Genomic DNA, 12,448 nt, shown 5'->3' with positions numbered 1-12,448 from the left:
TAGGTAATGTTTACCCCCAAAGAATTGAAAACAGGTGTTCAAACAAAAAATTGTGCGTGAACCTAGTAGCAATGGAATATCATTCAGCCATCAGAGGAATGAAATACTGATATATTTTACAACATGGATGAACCTTAAAAACATTATGCTAAGTGAAAGAAGCCAGGCACGAGAGCCCACAGCCATATGAATATTTATATACAATATCCATGAAAGGCAAACCCATAGATATATACAGCACATTGGCAGGTAACAGGTTGGGAGGACGGGGATTAGTGTTGACTGCTAGTGGGTGTAATTGTTTTTGAGAACATTTTGAAAATGTTCTGGAAATTAGTGGTGATTGCACATAACATTTCGAAATACACTAAAACCTACTAAATTATATAGTTTAAAATGATTTATGAAATATACAGAATAGGCAAATACATAGAGATAAAATACACATTGCTTGGTGTCAAGGGGTAGGGGTGGGGGAAAGAAGGAATGGGGAATGGTTGTTTAATGACTCCTTTGCGGCAACTAAAAGGTTCCAGAACCAGGTAGTGGTACAGGATGGAAAATGTACTAAATGCAGGACAATTTGGTACTTTAAGAGGGTTAAAGTGGTAAGTTTTATGTTATGTGAATAAAACTAAAATAAAATTTAAAAGTAAGGGAAGAACTGTTCTAAATAGTAAAGTTGAGTAGTAAAGTTGAATACATTTTTTAAATGACCAAGTTAAAACTCTGAAATTTGAGTTGCAGCTTTTAAAAAAATCTTGAATCTTATTTTGTGCAAAATTTGCACATAAATCTCATTTATCCAATTTTTGCTTATTTGAGTTTTTTGGTTAGCTCAGATTTTAAGCAATTAAAAAGGATCCGAGATCCATTGGCTGTATATGAAGAAGGAACTAAATCTTTTAATTGCACCCAGGAGGTTCAGATACGATGTTCCACTATGTAAAAATACCCTCTTGCTGAATTATAAATAGTCAAGCTCTCAGCTGCATTTTTTACAACTTTTTAAAATTAAAGTATTGTTGATTTACAATTTTATGTTAAGTTAAACAGCATGGTGATTCACTACTTTTGCAGATTACATTGCATTGTGGGTTATTGTCAGATAATGGGTGTAATTCCCTGTGCTGTACAGTATATTCTAGTTGCTTATCTATTTTATATATAGTAGTTTGTATCTACTAATCAGTTCAGTTCAGTTGCTCAGTTGTGTCTGACTCTTTGGGACCCTGTGGACTGCAGCACGCCAGGCCTCCCTGTCCATCACTAACTCCCAGAGCTTGCTCAAACTCATGTCCATCGAGTTGGTGATTCCATCCAACCACCTCATCCTCTGTTGTCCCCTTCTCCTCCTGCCCTCAGCATCAGGGTCTTTTCAAATGAGTCAGCTCTTCGCATCAGGTGGCCAAAGTGTTGGAGTTTCAGCTTCAGCATCAGTCCTTCCAATGAATATTCAGGACTGATTTCCTTTAGGATGGACTGGTTGGATTTCCTTGCAGTCCAAGGGACTCTCAGGAGTCTTCTCCAATGCCACAGTTCAAAAGCATCAATTCTTCAGCACCAGCTTTCTTTATGGTCCAACTCTCACATCCATACTTGACTACTGGAAAAACTATAGCTTTGACTAGATGGACCTTTGTTGGCAAAGTAATGTCTCTGCTTTTTAATATGCTGTCTAGGTTGGTCATAGCTTTTCTTCCAAGGAGCAAGCATCTTTTAATTTTATGGCTGCAGTCACCATCTGCAGTGATTTTGGAGGCCCCCAAAAATAAAGTCTCTCACTGTTTTCATTGTTTCCCCATCTGTTTGCCATGAAGTGATGAGACTGGATGCCATGATCTTCATTTTTTGACTGTTGAGTTTTAAGCCAGCTTTTTCATTCTCCTCTTTTCACTTTCATCAAGAGGCTCTTTAGTTCTTCTTCGCTTTCTGCCATAAGGGTGGTGTCATCTCCACATCTGAGGTTATTGATATTTTCTAGTAATCTGTTATTCCCATACCTTTAATTTGTCCCTCCCTGCTTCCCTCTCCCCTTTGGCAGTCCACTGCATGACTTTTCTTGTGAATTTCAGGAGAAGAATTTCAGAAGCTTAGAATTTATTTTGTTTGTTTAGAAGAGTTTTCCTCTGTCTATGTAAGGAACCTGGAACTTTGCCTAACTATTTGTACATAAAAGAGTAGAAAGAATGAAGCTATTTCCCATGTTGTTCGAATGATCAAGATGACCTTGGTGCCCTGAATATAATTTGGAAATTATCTTACTTCATTTAACCTTTGATTAGTTTAATAGGGCACATTGTAGAAATACAAAAGTTCCAGAAAGCATCCTATAATAGACATTCTTTCTCCCCACACTGGCGCTCAGTGGCTCAGTTCTCTTCCTCAGGTTGTTGGGAATCCCCGGAGATTTCAGTGCACATCTGAGCAAATAAGTTACCTTTTACGTTAATAGTATACATTATGTAGCACTTATGCACTTGAGAAACTTTTATTACATACTTCTACAGATTGTTACATACCTGATTTTATTGGCTTGCCTCACCAAAAAAGGCAGGGGTCGGGGGCTTGGGGCGGGTGGGGTGGTCGGGGAGGGCGGGTGGACAACATTGTATTTGATTATTTAAATTTCAGCTCACTTGAATTGATTTCAAATGTGGCTTCTGCCTCGGAATTGCCCAAGATGAATAACACTGCCCTATCCCGGTAAAGTTATCTGACATTTTGGGTACCTTTTGTTCTCAGACTAGCTGTTTGAGTTTCTGAATAATTTAGTGACAATTTATGATAGCTGTTTCCTCTAACTCATGTTGATTATATTGTCTTTGCATAAAGATTATGCAACTCTGGCTTGAGACTCAAGCTCTGTCTATATGAAGTCAAAATAAGCACTCAGTTGACAAATTCTTTTGTTTCGATGGTACTTGCTAACCAACAGACTTTTGTTGTTGTTGTTAAAATTTATTTGTTTATTTGGCTGAACTGGGTCTTAGTTTGAGAAGGAAATGGCACCCCACTCCAGTACTCTTGCCTGGAAAATCCCATGAACGGAGGAGCCTGGAAGGCTGCAGTCCATGGGGTCTCTGAGGGTCAGACACGACTGAGCGACTTCACTTTCACTTTTTCCTTTCATGCATTGGAGAAGGAAATGGCAACCCACTCCAGTGTTCTTGCCTGGAGAATCCCAGGGACGGGAGCCTGGTGGGCTGCCATCTATGGGGTCGCACAGAGTCGGACACGACTGAAGCGACTTAGTGGCAGCAGCAGGGTCTGAGTTGAGCACATGGGATCTCATTCCCTCCCCAGGGATCAAGCCCAGGCCCCCGCACTGGGAACACAGGCTTAACCACTGGGCCACCAGGGGAGTCACTGCCCAGCTGCCTTTTACCTTAAATGACGGGCTTCGGCGGCATGTCGCTCTAGCCGTCTTACAAATTCACAGAGACCGAAACAGGACGGCAACAGCAAGAGGAGAAGAACAGAAATGTTTTTAAACTTTTTAGTCAGATTTTTTAAAACAAGGTTAGAAGCCTTTTTCAAAATGTGTATGATTCAAACACATTTTTTAAAGCTTTCATCCCTCAAAGTAAACATTATTCTGTACTAAACAAATAATCATTTCTTAATTTTTGAAAGTTTCATTATAAATGGCTTGATCATCTAGAATGCTAATACTTTGATCCAAGTATTTAATTTTACTGTTTGAAATATTAGCTAATAGCCAAAACCTGCGAAATAAAAAAGTAACAAAACCCTAAGCCATTTTTCTGTAAAGAAACAATGCTCTAAAGTCAAGGATAACTGCACTTCCTCATAAAACTCAACACACCGTGGCTTTATTTGCATGTACAGAGGAAAAGAATCAGAATTATATTTGTAAAAAATAAATAGAATGCCTGAGATAAATATAATAAAGTGATGTATATTAGTATACAAGGGTTTGCAGTGCTTCAGGGCGTAAGTTGATTTCCATAAATGAGATCTTAAGAGTTGTCTTGAGGCTCTTTTGTTGGTTTTCACATTAATCATCTTATAACTGAATGCGTTTTAGTTTATCATGCTTTTCATTTAAAAATATATGTAAGAAAATGGTATAATTTATAACTGAATGATAATTTGATGAAATGTTTTATAGCCATTGATATAATTCCATGACAGTTCTTAAATGTAGAAATCATTTCATCTTGGTAAAATGTGCCACCTTCCTAATTACAGTTTAGTTTTTCCCATTTATTGTAGTTCCTGGTGCTGTATGTGTGTGTCCGTGGGCACTTAGTGTGTCCAACTCTTTGCAACCCCATGGACTGTAGCCAGCCAGGCTCCTCTGTCCATGGAATTTTCCAAGCAAGTGCTGCATGCTGCTGCTGCTGCTAAGTCGCTCAGTCGTGTCTGACTCTGTGTGACCCTATGGACAGCAGCCCACCAGGCTCCTCTGGCCACGGGATTCTCTAGGCAAGAAGATTGGAGTGGGTAAGTGCTGCATAGAATTATGCAAATAAAAACACAAATGAAAGAGTTCTAATTTTACAGAACAGTTGGTAACTTCTTTTACTGAACACTTGGCATGTGCAAGATACAGCTCGCCGTGCTTTCCAGATCATGACTCTTAATACTTGAATTATGTGCCAGGACTTCCATGTAATGAAGCACCGCAAGCTGGGTGAAGAAATTCATTGTCGCACAGTCTTGGAGGCTGGAAGTCCAAGACCAGGGTGTCAGCAGGGTAGGTGCCTTCTGAGTGCATTGAGGAAGAATCTGTTCCATGCCTCTCCCAGCCTCCTGTGATTTGCTGGCCATCTTTGGCACTCCTTGGCTTGCAGAAGCATCCTCCTAATCTCTGCCTTCATCTCCGCATGATGTTCCCTTTTTGTGTATCTGTCTGCCAACTTCTCCTTTTATAACCACACCAGCCGTACTGGAGCAGGGCAGGGCATCTGAATTAATTGCATTTGCACCAACCCTATTTCCAAATAAGATACATTCTGAGGTTCTAAGGGTTAGGACCCGACATTTGAATATGGATGGGGACGCGATTCACAGCAGTAGTCACCCAGCCCTACGAGGCAGGCACCCTTGCTCTCTCCAGTAGCTGTATGAGAAACTGAGACAGAGAGCTTCACTTACCTGCCCGGTCTGGCACAGAGAGGAAGTAACAGCTGGGATTTCAGTGCAGGCATCTGAGCTTCAGAGTCTACAGACATTTTTTTTTTTTAGCTTAATTTTCCTTTAATGGGCTTCAGGACATATTTTATTGGTATTTTATATTTTATGTCAATATTTAAATGTGTGTGTGTTCTATCTAAGGCCAGTTTTTCCACTTGAGCACTGGATTTTCTACTTCAGTGACTTTCAGAGTCTATTCGTTACTACTAACCACCATCATCTCTCTCAACATTATCAATTCCTGGCAGGCTGATTTTCCTTATGATCTGGGTAATAATTTAGGGCCCTATTTAGATGCCTAATCTACTAAACTACCTAACATACGTATAATGGAGTTAATAAAATATATTCAAGTTTATGAAGCTATATCTAATCCATATTCTGGTCGTGTCATACTTGTGTTGTCCCTGAATAACAAGTTTGAAAAGAAACAAAGGAGAAATACTTTACCCCTTCTGCTGCTCCTTTTACCATGATCTGTGAGGGAGAATTCACAGTATTTTTCCACAAAGGAGAAAACTGCTGAGTCAGAGGCAAGCAGGTAAGCCTCCCATATACCCTTAGAGACAGGAGACTTCTGTGGTGTGTATTTCAACTTAAAATTTGTCAGAAGTACAGAGAGGCAATCACTGAAGGAGCCGCTGTTTCAAACACCAGGGAAATGCTCTTAGTGATGAGTGATTTCAGCGGGAAAAGATGCTCCTCCTGCCCGCTCTGTCCACATGGTCCTTACTGGCTCACCACAATGTCTGCATCCCATCCCTCCTTCAGGAGGATGGAAGGGCCAGGTCCAACCCAGAAGTTGCACAGGTCACGTCTGCCTGCATTTTTAGTAGCAAAATCTTGTCATGTGGCCAGATGCAAGGGAAGCTAGGAGAACTCTAAGCTGAAAGTTTTATGACTAAGAAGAGAAAACGAATATTAAGGGATGCATAGTAGTCTCTGCCACAAACAGGTAAATAGGCTCTGTGTTAAATTGCTCTGCAGTGCAACTTGACAGTAAAGGAGTATTTTACATTGAATAGTAGGAAACTGAAGCAGTCAATCTGTCATTTATAATAAAGAACAAGACATAGTAAAAGTTTCAAGTACGCATGAATATGCAGAAAATGGTTTAATAAACCTATGTCTCCATCACCTAATACAAATGGAAATAAGGATTCTGCACTGACAACTCAGAGAGGAATAAACCAAGTGTCCCAAGGACAAGAAAAATGCTGCGAATGGCATTATTTCATTTTTATGGCTGAGTAATATTCCATTGCATGTGTGTGTACACCACATCTTCTTCATCCATTCATCCCTTGGTGGATGTGTCCGTGCTTCCATGTCTTGGCTGTTGTAAACAATGCTGCTATGAACATAGAGGCGCAAGTTTCTAATTATTTTTCATCTTTTCCAGATACCCGCTGAGAAGTGTGATTGTTGGGTCATTTGGCAACTCTCAGTCTAGTTTTTGAAGGAAATTTATACTGTTTTCCTTAGTAGCTGCACAATGTAGGAGGTTCCTTTTTCTCCACACCCTCTCCAGCACTTATTATTTGTAGACTTTTTGATGGCCGTTCTAATTGGTGTCAAGTGATACTTCATTATAGTTCTGATCTGCTTTTCTCTAATAAGTAGCGATGTTGAGCATCTTTTCCTGTCCCTGTTGGTGGCCATCTCTTGTCTTCTTCGGAGATATGTCTGTTTAGGTCTTCTGCCTGTTTTTCCATTGGGTTGTTTCTGGGTTATTTTTTTTTATGTTGAGCTATATATAAGTCATTTGTATAGTTTGGAAATTCATCTCTTGATCAGTCACATAGTTTGCACAAACATTTTTTGCCATTCTGTAGGTTATCTTTTTGTTTAAGCAAAATTTACATATTTTGCACAATTTTTTAATACATATTGCCGAATTGTTTTTCCAGAATATTATATTAATTTGCATTTCAACCACTGTTTTAGTCTATTTTCTTGCAATATATGGATGATATTTGTTTAAAAGTTGTAGCAAATTTGATAGATTAAAATGTTTATTCCTTTTATTACTAATAAAAATGGATACACTTTTATAGGTTTTTGAGTGTTTGATTTATTCTTCTCTGAGTTGTCAGTGCATAACCTTTGCTTCCATTTATACTGTGTTATTCTGTTCTATAATTTTATAGAAGCCCTTAACATGTTAACTCGTGCTCAGTATTATAGTTTGTTAACAGTTTTCTGTTTCTCATTTGACTTATTTTTCATAGTTTGTGATCCAAATAGTTTTAAATATTGATATTCATATTATCAGTTTTTACTTTCGTTGTTTTTGCCTTTTACTTCCAGCTTAAAAAGACCTTCTTAGCCTAGCTCAATTCTTGATAAACGAAACACTTCCTTCAAACTGATATACTTTCAGTGGCCTTTACCTTACATTGTTAATGCTTGAAAGCAATGGTGTTATTTTTCCTTTATCCAGTATACCACAAATACAGGGTCTTTTACTACAATTCAGAGTAATCACCACTTAGTATTGATATGTTACTCAGGTATTTTATGAATAGAAAAGGAAAGTTTTCTACCCATAAAGAAAAAAGTTACTTAAAGTGTACTAAGCAAACTTTCAAGGCATGGAAAATCACAGAGTGTCAGTTTCCCTTACTTTTTTTTTTCTCCTGGAATATTCCTGAGGGCAGAGGACAGTGATTAATTTTCCCCAGGATAAGTGGCAGCAGAGCCTAAGGCAGTTATAACATCAAGAGATTCTTTGCAATTTTATTTAAAAGCTTAACATTTATGCAGAATTTCCCTTCCACTGCCAAAGATATCCATTTGGTCTTCTTCATGTGCTCAGTCGCACAGTTGGGTCCAGGTCTTTGCAATAGCCAGGCGCCTCTGGCTCGGTTGTGTGCCCCTCTTTGCAACCCTATGGACTGTACCCTGCCAGGCTCCTCTGTCCATGGGATTTTCCAGGCAAGAATCCCAGAGTGGGTTACCATTTCCTACTCCAGGAGATCTTCCCAACCCAGGGACTGAACCTGAGTCTCTTGTATCTCCTGCGTTGGCAGGCTGATTCTTTACCATTGCACCAGTTGGGAAACTCTGGTTTTCTTTCAGCCAGATTTATTGAGGTGTAATTTATATACAGGACAAATTACTATTTCAAGTTGTATCAGTTCAGTTCAGTCGCTCAGTCGTGTCTGACTCTTTGCAACCCATGAATCGAAGCATGCCAGGCCTCCCTGTCCATCACCAACTCCCGGAGTTCACTAGGACTCACATCCATCAAGTCGGTGATGCCATCCAGCCATCTCATCCTCTGTCGTCCCCTTCTCCTCTTGCCCCCAATCCCTCCCAGCATCAGTCTTTTCCAAGAGTCAACTCTTCGCATGAGGTGGCCAAAATATTGGAGTTTCAGCTTTAGCATCATTCCTTCCAAAGAAATCCCAGGGCTGATCTTCAGAATGGACTGGTTGGATCTCCTTGCAGTTCAAGGGACTCTCAAGAGTCTTCTCCAACACCACAGTTCAAAAGCATCAATTCTTCAGCACTCAGCCTTCTTCACAGTCCAACTCTCACATCCATACATGACCACAGGAAAAACCATAGCCTTGACTAGATGAACCTTTGTTGGCAAAGTAATGTCTCTGCTTTTGAATATGCTATCTAGGTTGGTCATAACTTTTCTTCCAAGGAGTAAGCATCTTTTAATTTCATGGCTGCAGTCACCATCTGCAGTGATTTTGGAGCCCCCAAAAATAAAGTCTGACACTGTTTCCACTGTTTCCCCATCTATTTCCCATGAAGTGATGGGACCAGATGCCATGATCTTCGTTTTCTGAATGTTGAGCTTTAAGCCAACTTTTTCACTCTCCTCTTTTACTTTGATCAAGAGGCTTTTGAGTTCCTCTTCACTTTCTGCCATAAGGGTGGTGTCATCTGCATATCTGAGGTTATTGATATTTCTCCTGGCAATCTTGATTCCAGCTAGTGCTTCTTCCAGCCCAGCGTTTCTCATGATGTACTCTGCATATAAGTTAAATAAGCAGGGTGACAATATACAGCTTAACGTACTCCTTTTCCTATTTGGAACCAGTCTGTTGTTCCATGTCCAGTTCTAACTGTTGCTTCCTGACCTGCATACAAATTTCTCAAGAGGCAGGTCAGGTCGTCTGGGATTCCCATCTCTCTCAGAATTTTCCACAGTTTATTGTGATCCACACAGTCAAAGGCTTTGGTATAGTCAATAAAGCAGAAATAGATGTTTTTCTGGAACTCTCTTGCTTTTTCTGTGATCCAGCAGATGTTGGCAATTTGATCTCTGGTTCCTCTGCCTTTTCTAAAACAAGCTTGAACATCAGGAAGTTCACGGTTCACATATTGGTGAAGCCTGGCTTGGAGAACTTTGAGCATTACTTTACTAGCGTGTGAGATGAGTGCAGTTGAGTGGTAGTTTGAGCATTCTTTGGCATTGCCTTTCTTTGGGATTGGAATGAAAACTGACCTTTTCCAGTCCTGTGGCCACTGCTGAGTTTTCCAAATTTGCTGGCATATTGAGTGCAGCACTTTCACAGCATCATCTTTCAGGATTTGAAATAGCTCAACTGGAATTCCATCACCTCCACTAGCTTTGTTCGTAGTGATGCTTTCTAAGGCCCACTTGACTTCACATTCCAGGATGTCTGGCTCTAGGTCAGTGATCACACCATTGTGATTATCTGGGTCGTGAAGATCTTTTTTGTACAGTTCCTCTGTGTATTCTTGCCACCTCTTCTTAATGTCTTCTGCTTCTGTCAGGTCCATACCATTTCTGTCCTTTATCGAGCCCATCTTTGCATGAAATGTTCCCTTGGTATCTCTAATTTTCTTGAAGAGATCTCTAGTCTTTCCCATTCTGTTGTTTTCCTCTATTTCTTTGCATTGATCACTGAGGAAGGCTTTCTTATCTCTTCTTGCTATTCTTTGGAACTGTGCATTCAGATGCTTATATCTTTCCTTTTCTCCTTTGCTTTTCGCTTCTCTTCTTTTCACAGCTATTTGTAAGGTCTCCCCAGACAGCCGTTTTGCTTTTTTGCATTTCTTTTCCATGGGGATGGTCTTGATCCCTGTCTCCTGTACAATGTCACGAACCTCATTCCATAGTTCATCAGGTCAAGTTGTATAGTTATGTCAGTTTTGATAAATGTATATAGCTGTGACTCATAACCACATCAAGATACAGAATGTTTCCATCATCCCAACAATTTCCTTTGTATCCACTGCAAATGACACCCTGTCCTCACCTGCAGCCCTTGGGAACCACTGCCCTGACCTCTGTCCCTGTAGCATTGCCTTTTGGTAAATGTCATATAAATGACACTGTAGGTTTTGTATTAGATTTTTTCATCAGCAGAAATGATTTTGAGATTCATCATTGTTGATTTGTCAGTAGTTTACTCATGTTGATTGCTGATAGTGCCCCATTATGTAATTTTATATGTGTTCATTCTTCGTTAACACTTGAATTGTTTCCTGTTTTGGCTGTTAAGAATAAGTGAAGTGAAAGTCGCTCAGTCGTGTCCCACTTTGCGACCCCATGGACTGTAGCCCGACAGGCTCCTCTGTCCATGGGATTCTCCAGGCAAGAACACTGGAGTGGGTGACCTTTCCCTTCTCCAGGGGATCTTCCCAGTCCAGCGATCAAACCCAGGTCTCCCACATTGCAGGCAGACTCTTTACTGTCTGAGACACCAGGGAAGCAAAGATACCGTGAAATCTTGTGTATAGGTCTCTGGAGATAGAGTTTCATTTGTCTTGTTCAAATACTGACGGATGAGATTGTGACTAGTATGATCACTGTATGTTTAACTTTAAAAAAAATTGCCAACTTGTTTTGCAAATAGTCGTACTCTTTTGCATCCTTTGAGCACTCTGAAAGTTCCAGTCGTTCCAGATCCTTGCCTGTCAGGTTTTAAAGTTTCAGCTGTTCTGCTAGGTGTATAGTGCCTTTATACCTAGCAGTGGTTTTAATTTGTATTTTCCCAATAACTATTGATATGAGTACTGGTTTTTAGTGCTATGTCATCTGTATCTCTTCTTTGTTAAAATATCTTGTCTTTTAAAAAAATTTTTTTTGGCCAGCCAAGAAGCTTGTGGGATCCTATCAGTAGCTGCCTGACCAGGAACTGAATGAGGGCTCGTGGTGGTGAAAGCACAGGCCTAACACTGGACCAGCAGGGAATCCCCCTGTCCATTTTTATTGAGTTGCTTTTCCTATTATTGACTTGTGAGTTACTTAAATTTTAGATATAAACCCTTTATTATATATGTTTTGCAAATAATTATTCCATTCTTTGACTTGTATTTTTATTCCCTTAATAATATCATTCAAAGGTCAAATGTTTCTCTTTTTTTTTTTCAGTAAATGTTTAATTTTAGAATAGGTTCAGATTTACAGAAACAGTTGCAAAGGTTAATGCAGGAAGTTCCTGTATACTCCTCCTGCAGCTTCTCCTGCTTTAACATCCACTATCGTGATATGGTTGTCAAACTAGGAAAGCAGCCTTGGACGTTATGACTAACTGAACTCCAGGCTGGGTTTGGATCTCTTTTTGCCTCAACAACTGCTTTCAGTTTGTGCAGGCAACTGGCAACAAACGCTCTCAGAACTCATTTTGCTGAAAATCGTGTATTTTACCTTTGATTTGGAAATTGCTTTTCTATTTGAGTATAGAGTTGCCACGAACATTTTCTTTCAGATGTCGTTCCATTGTCTTCTGGCTGGAATAGTCTCTAAAGATGTTTCTAATAATGCTTAGCTTTGTTCTTCTAGGTAAGGTAACCTCTTTTCTTAGGCTGCCTCTTGGAAGACTTTCTTTTTCTCAGAAGTTCTCAGCAATTTGATTTAGTTTGGCATGGTTTTCATTAGATTCATTCTGTTTGGGGTTATTTGAAGTTTCTTGAACCCATGAATTTATATTTTTCAGAAGATTTATAAATTTGAGGGTCATTTTTTTCTCTAAGTATTTTCTGTATCCCTTTCATCTCTTCTCCTTTTGAGACTTCAATTACATGATGTCACTATCACTTAAATTCTCTTCATTTATTTCTGTCAATTTTCTCTGAGTTTCACTTTGGATAATTTATATTGTTATGTCTTTAGGTTTACAGATCTTTTCCTGTGCCATATCTAATCTGCTCTTAGTCAACTGATACTTTGAATTAGATGTTATGCTTTCTATCTCTAAAGATTCCATTTCATGATGTTTTTAAATCTTGAATCTCTCTTCATGTAATTAAAACTTTCTGCATGCCGAACACATTGACAACAGCTGCTTGAAAC

The sequence above is a fragment of the Bos indicus x Bos taurus genome, chromosome 24, assembly GCF_003369695.1.
Source record: "Bos indicus x Bos taurus breed Angus x Brahman F1 hybrid chromosome 24, Bos_hybrid_MaternalHap_v2.0, whole genome shotgun sequence".
NCBI classification, from domain to species: Eukaryota; Metazoa; Chordata; class Mammalia; order Artiodactyla; family Bovidae; genus Bos; species Bos indicus x Bos taurus.
This window is presented reverse-complemented; position numbering follows the sequence as displayed.